Consider the following 6,433-nt stretch of genomic DNA (forward strand, 5'->3'; position numbering starts at 1 on the left):
GCCATGACTGACATTACACGTGAGGCAGAATTTTAGAGCCCTCTCTGCTGGTGGGATCTTCCAGTCCTGCCAAAGTCACTGGAGCTTTGAATGTCTTGCCACATTTTTCTACCCCATGATAGAGATGTCAAATTCTGCCTTTGCTCTTTAGGTGAGGAGAGTGGGAAAGCAGAGGGAAAAAGATGATCAAAGATCTGTGTTAATAAAATAGGTCTTTGTTGGCTGCTGGGGTGGGGGGATTCTCCCATCCCACCTGCTATGGGAATCATAGCGGGTGGTGGGGGGCAGACCATGCAAAGATCCATTGATCTTGGGCAGGATTCTCTTTTGAGCGAATGTGACTGGAGAACCTCACCCAAGTTGTTTCTTCTAAAAGTCAAGGGGCTAACTTCCCGCATGTTAAAGCACTGAATGATGATTCCTGCTTTACTTGAGTGGAAGGATCAAATTTCCAAGAAGCTGGTAATGCCATCTCACTGATAGGAAAATGCAGTGTTCCTGCATTTTTATTTATTAGTCACCTTGCACAAGTAATCCTTCATTAAAATGAGGTAGGTGTCACATAACAAAATGCTCCCCATGGTCATATGTGCTGATATAGCTCTTACACATTCATTACTTAGTTCTGGGATCAGTGCTTTCACTTTTTCCCTTTCAAGACAAAACAGTCGAATAGGCAAATCCACTGTTTCTCTTGAATCATAACCTTTCAACAGCTTTTGACAGACGACTGCAGTCAGGAAAAGAACGCATCAACAACAACCTGCTTTTATGTAGTGTATTTACTGTAGAAAAAAGTTTCAAGACACTTTCCAGGAACATTAATAGATACAATTTGACATCAAACTATATAGTGAGATAATAACACCAAAAACTTGATCAAACATACAGGTTATAGGGAGTGACTGTTAACTACACTATAAGGAGTGTTCCCTCATCTAAACCTGAATTTTTTTCCTAGCGTGTACCTATGCATCCTTGGCTTCCATTTTTGATTTAACTTGATTTCTTCTATTCTAATAGTTTCATATCTCTACAATACTACTTTTCATTCATTTTTTTAAAGGTTGAAGAGACTTCTGAGCTTTCAAACCACTATCAGATGTATAAACATTCTCACACTCAAAGCCATAAATTTAAAATCTTGTTCCACACTTTGGGACCAACACATTGTCAAAACAATACTTATATATTGTGTAGTTCTACAAAGTGTTGGCCTATGTATAAATTGCATAAATGGTTAGGACGGAAATACTCCAAACCTAGACTACCAAGCAGTGACATGCTTGCAGTCTGCTGGTAGTCATCAACATTTTTGCAAAGATTAATGCTGGATATTTCCTGACATAGTGTGAGATCACTGGTGTGTACACAGGCCATCTTCAACAGGGGACATTTGAAATATTTTGTAGCCTCTCTTCTAAACAGATAAAACAGTCCTCTATTCTCCATCTGAGTAATCTACTTTATTGATACTAGATTAGATGGTTCAAGCATGTTTAGATAAACATTCAATTGTAAGAAAATAAGAACAGCAGGAAATAAATTAAGTTAATTAAAAGACTAGTGTAAAATGAAGTTCAAAAACCAAGAACAAAGAAACAAAGGAAAAATGTAAGAAGGTAGAAATGAGAATCTAGACTTAATAGATTACCTAGCACCTACAAAATAGATACAAGGTTGCTAATTTCTGAGAATTAGCTCCACATAGAAAAGTACTGGAATTGTAGATGGGGTTAATAGTAGTACACTGAATAGTTTACAAAGCAGCGAAGACTGGCATATCAAAAAATTTTTGAAAGGAACTGTGGTGAAATATTTATGGGGAGCATAGTGGCAAATAAAAATGTATAAACATGTGAGCTTAGTTTTGGACCAGTATCATGGTCATTGAGCATCTGGTACTAAATTGTTCGGTAAAAATATATATCAAACCAACAAACAGAGCCATTGAAACCACACTCAATAACACAATGTCTGCTGCCCGTTAATCTGAATAGCAGGGCCTTGTTTCAGTTAAACATGCTGGACTCCCAGTCCTACACACTCATATTCCCAACTTGGTTAGTAAGCAAGAGCAAAAAGTTCAGAGCAGGAAACTTTAGCCAGAGTCCACAACCTCCAACAGTCTTGCTACAATTGTACAGAGCTTTGGTAAGGCAACACCCAGAGTACTGTGTGGAGTTTTGACCTCCATATTTAGGGATGGATATACTTGCACTATAGGTTCATAAGGTTGGTACCTGGGATTAGAGGGTTGTCTTATGATGAAAAGCTGAGTAAATTGTATTGATATTCTTTCTTGGCTAGAAGGTTCACAGCCGCAGATATAGCAGAATGTCTGGATAGGTGTGATCTGTTGGCTAATCATTGCCTTCCTCCTCTTCCTCTGGGGATGTTGAGTCGTCATCATAATTTTTCCATTCCTATCTGTGCTGCAAGGTTGTGAGAGGCGCAACATACCACCACTATACATAATGAAGATACCTATTGGAGGATGTCTCTAGAGTAGTCAAGGCATTGGAACTGCATTTTCAGCAAGTTTAATAGCCTGCTCAATACTTGCCTGGGTTCTCCATTTGAATGCAAACCAGTTTATCTGTCTTGAAGAGACACATTAAAAGACTTATGGTTCTCCCAAACTCTCACCATAAATTCAATGGAAGATCGACCATTTTTCACCATATGCACCATCCCTCTTGGTTGTTCCACCATTCTCCCATTGGAGAGGTCTACGTAAACTCCAGTCAAAGTATCTAGATACAGTTATGTGCAGATCATCATTAATTTATTAAATAATGATATTCTGTAATTCTAAATAATAATTGTAAATGAAACTCAGTAAGGGAACTATTAAATAATAAATAAATGAAAATATTAATTTAGAAGGAGAGAAAGATGGAAAATTTAGAGTTGTTCTTTTAAGTATTGTACCAATATTGCAATTACACAGGTAGTAATCATAGAATGCCTACAGAGGAAGGCCATTCAGCCCACCGAATCTGTCCTGACCACAATCCCACTCAGGCCCTATTCCCTTAACCGCACACATTTACCCTGCGAATCCCCTGACACTAGGGTCAATTTAGCATGGCCAGTCAACCTAACCCTTACATCTTTGGACTGTGAGAGGAAACTGGGGCACTTGGAGGAAATCTACACAGACATGGGAAGAAAGTGGAGACTCCACACAGACAGTGACCTGAAGCTGGAATTGAACCTGGGTCCCTGGCGCTGTGAGGCAGCAGTGTTAACCACCGTGCCACCATGCTGCCTGAATATTCAGACTTGTATATTCAGTCTGGTGGAGTTTGCAAACTAGTGCTGGGCTGCAATATACTGCTAAATGTAATGTTTGACTCCACTAAAACAAATTTCATTTTTGCTTTATCACTATTATTAGGAACTCTGACAACACTATGTGCATAATTAAATGTGAGGAAAACAGACCTTCAGAGAGACAATGGAAATGCTAACACTCCCCCAACCATCTGTAGCAGGACATTGAGAATCACTGGCAAGAGATCAAAAAAGATCTTTTGCTTACACTCTTGCAAGGAGAATATTTTGTGGGATGTGGAAACCTAACAAACAAAATAACACAAGTTATAAAAGAAATCAGTTTCTTAACAAAAATAAACCTGCAATATACAGCAAATGTACTATATAGACTATAATTATAGTTAGCTCTAATTATAGTTAGCTCTATGTGTCCTAGGCCAAAGATTATTTGAAATCTTTTCTCCTCATTCACTTATGTTTCATAATGTTGAATAACGCCACTTCAAAAGTGAAAGATTATTTCATTTTTACTTGCATTGATAATCAACATTTCTTCCAGTATGTTCTTCTCCATTTTCTTTGATGATTCAAGTGCTTCTGAAACATTCTCTTCCCTCCAATGAGATTCCCCATCCACACTTGACCATGTCTTTTGTATTTCCCTGGCTTCTGCTGTTCCACTCCCTCCCCCCCAAACCCCACAATCTACATTCCATAGAGAAGGATTCTCCTTGGCCTCACTTTCCATACCACCAACCTTTACATTTGCTAGATCATCTTTCATCATTTCTGGCACCTATAACACAATCCCGCCACAGCACATTTTCCTGAGCCTCTCTGCTTTGCAAAGTGATCAGTGATGCCCCTTCTTCCAACATTCTATGCCCCGAATTCTCTGACTTTGCCAGCGGCTGGGATTCCCCAGTCTCGCTGCTGTGCATGGAGTTTCACTGAGCATCAAATTCTCCATTCTCCTTGGCAGCAGTGGCAGGATGCAAGAGATCAGAGAATTCCGGCTGACTTCCGCTTGTCATTCTCCTGGAATCTTCCCATGAATCGCAAGAAACACGGTGCCTGTTTATGTGTCCACTTTTGCAAATGCTCTTTCAAGTTGATAGGAGTTGACATGTATTTCATTTATTTTTGCTCATGATATTCAATGTTCGCAGTATGGCCTTCTCCATACTGAGGAAACAAAAGGCTGGCTAGGTAGCTGTTTCATTGGATAGATCAACCCTATCCGCAAATTCGATCGTGATCTGACCCTTTGACCTCCCTTGAATCATTCCAATGAAGCTCAATACAGGTTTCAGGAATAATGGGGATGAAATTCAACTTTGGTAGAGGTGCAAGATGGAAGATATTGAATAGGCCGTCAGTTATACATCATAGGCAATCTCAATTTCCACTGAAGCCAATTAAGAAACTACAAAATGTTGTGAATGAAGCCCAGTCCATCACTCAAACCAGCCTCCCATCCATTGACTCTGTCCACACTTCCCGCTGCCTTGGAAAAGCAGCCAGCATAATTAAGGACCACATGCACCTAGGACACTCCTTCTTCTACCTTCTTCTATCAAGAAAAAGATACAAACTGACTCAAGAGCAACCTCTTCCCTGCTGCCATCAGACTTTTGAATGGACCTACCTCGCATTCAGTTGATCTTTTTCTACACCCTAGCTATGACTGTAACACTATATTCTGCACTCTCTCCTTTCCTTCTCTATGAAAGGTATGCTTTGTCTGTACAGTGCACAAAAAAACAATACTTTTCACTGTATGCTAACACATGTGACAATAATAAATTAAATCAAATCAAAAATGTGGTGAATAATGAGTAGCTAATTTGCTCCACTCCATTTGTGCCCCTGCCAAGTTGAATTTTAACCTCATGTTTTTTCTGTTATCTGGGGACTCTGCAGATTTCTGATCGGATGTGTTAACTTTAGTAATTTGGGACCTAAAGTACATCCTGCATTTTCAGAGGATGATTGTGATTTAGAGAGCACTGTCGATGCCTGGAGGCAAGATAAATTGATGTTTGATGTGGAAACCTATTGTTGGAATAAAACAAAGAGGTTATATTAAACTTAAATCAAATCTTCATTAACTGTACTTAGGGTACTCTGCATAACTGTGGTCTCCATATTATAAAATGTATGCAGAGACACTGAAGAAGGTGCAAAATGATTTACAAGGGTGTTACCAGAATTGAGAAGCTATATGCATTCTATGCCCATTTTGAGCACGAGGTCAGCGAGAGCATGCCCTCAATCCTGAAAGCCCTGGTTCAATCTGTATTTGGGGTCACCATTGCAGATGTCACAGCAGCTTTCTTGAAGGTCAACCCACGGAAAGCAACTGGCCCGGATGGGGTACCCAGACGTGCACTCAGATATGCGCGGATCAGCTGGCGGAGGTATTCACTGACATCTTCAATGTCTCTTTACAACAACCTGAGGTCGCTATCTGCTTCAAGAAGATGACCATCATCCCGGTACCTAAGGAAAACCAAGCAGTATACCTTAATGACTATTGACCGGTGGCTTTAACATCCATCATTATGAAGTGCTTCGAAAGGTTAGTCATGGCATGAATCAGTTCCAGCCTCCCAGACTATCTGGATCCTTAACAGTTTGCCCACCACCACAACAGGTCCACAGCAGATGCCATTTCCCCAGCTCTGCACTCAACCCTGGAACACCTAGATAATAAAGACACCTATGGCAGACTCCTATTTATTGACTAAAACTCAGCCTTCAAAACCATTATTCCCACAAAACTCATCGAGTTCCATGGCCTGGGCCTCGGCATCTTCCTCTACGACTGGATCCTGAACTTTCTAACTCACAGACCACAATCAATAAGAATAGACAACAATACCTCCTCCACAATCATCCTCAACACCGGTGCCCTACAAGGTTGTGTTCTCAGCCCCCTAGTATACTTCTTATACATGTATGACCGTGCGGCCAAATTCCCCTCCAATTTGATTTTCAAGTTTGGTGACGACACCACCACACTGGGTCAGATCTCAAACAATGATGAGACAGAGTGCAGGGAGAGAGAGAGAATCTGGTGAACTCATGCAGCAACAATAATCTCTCCCTCAATGTCAACAAAACGAAGATTGTCATTGACTTCAGGAAG

The 6,433-nt window shown here is 40.3% G+C and overlaps 1 long non-coding RNA gene across 4 annotated transcripts in view; it reads right to left on the reverse strand.

The window, feature by feature from the left end:
- LOC145353916 (uncharacterized) overlaps window positions 1-6,107 on the reverse strand; it is a 58,908-nt gene extending 52,801 nt beyond the window's left edge. For 3 of the 4 annotated variants that reach the window (XR_013888776.1, XR_013888777.1, XR_013888775.1), the window contains exons 1-3: window positions 5,636-6,107; window positions 3,451-3,584; window positions 2,650-2,756 (exon numbers count right to left, since the gene is read on the reverse strand). This is a non-coding gene — a long non-coding RNA (uncharacterized LOC145353916). The remainder of the gene's footprint in view (window positions 1-2,649; window positions 2,757-3,450; window positions 3,585-5,635) is intronic. The other variant, XR_013888778.1, reaches the window with a different exon arrangement.
- Between the last annotated feature and the right edge of the window lie 326 nt (window positions 6,108-6,433).

The sequence above is a fragment of the Carcharhinus amblyrhynchos genome, chromosome 16, assembly GCF_965287045.1.
Source record: "Carcharhinus amblyrhynchos chromosome 16, sCarAmb.v2.hapA, whole genome shotgun sequence".
Classification (NCBI taxonomy): Eukaryota; Metazoa; Chordata; class Chondrichthyes; order Carcharhiniformes; family Carcharhinidae; genus Carcharhinus; species Carcharhinus amblyrhynchos.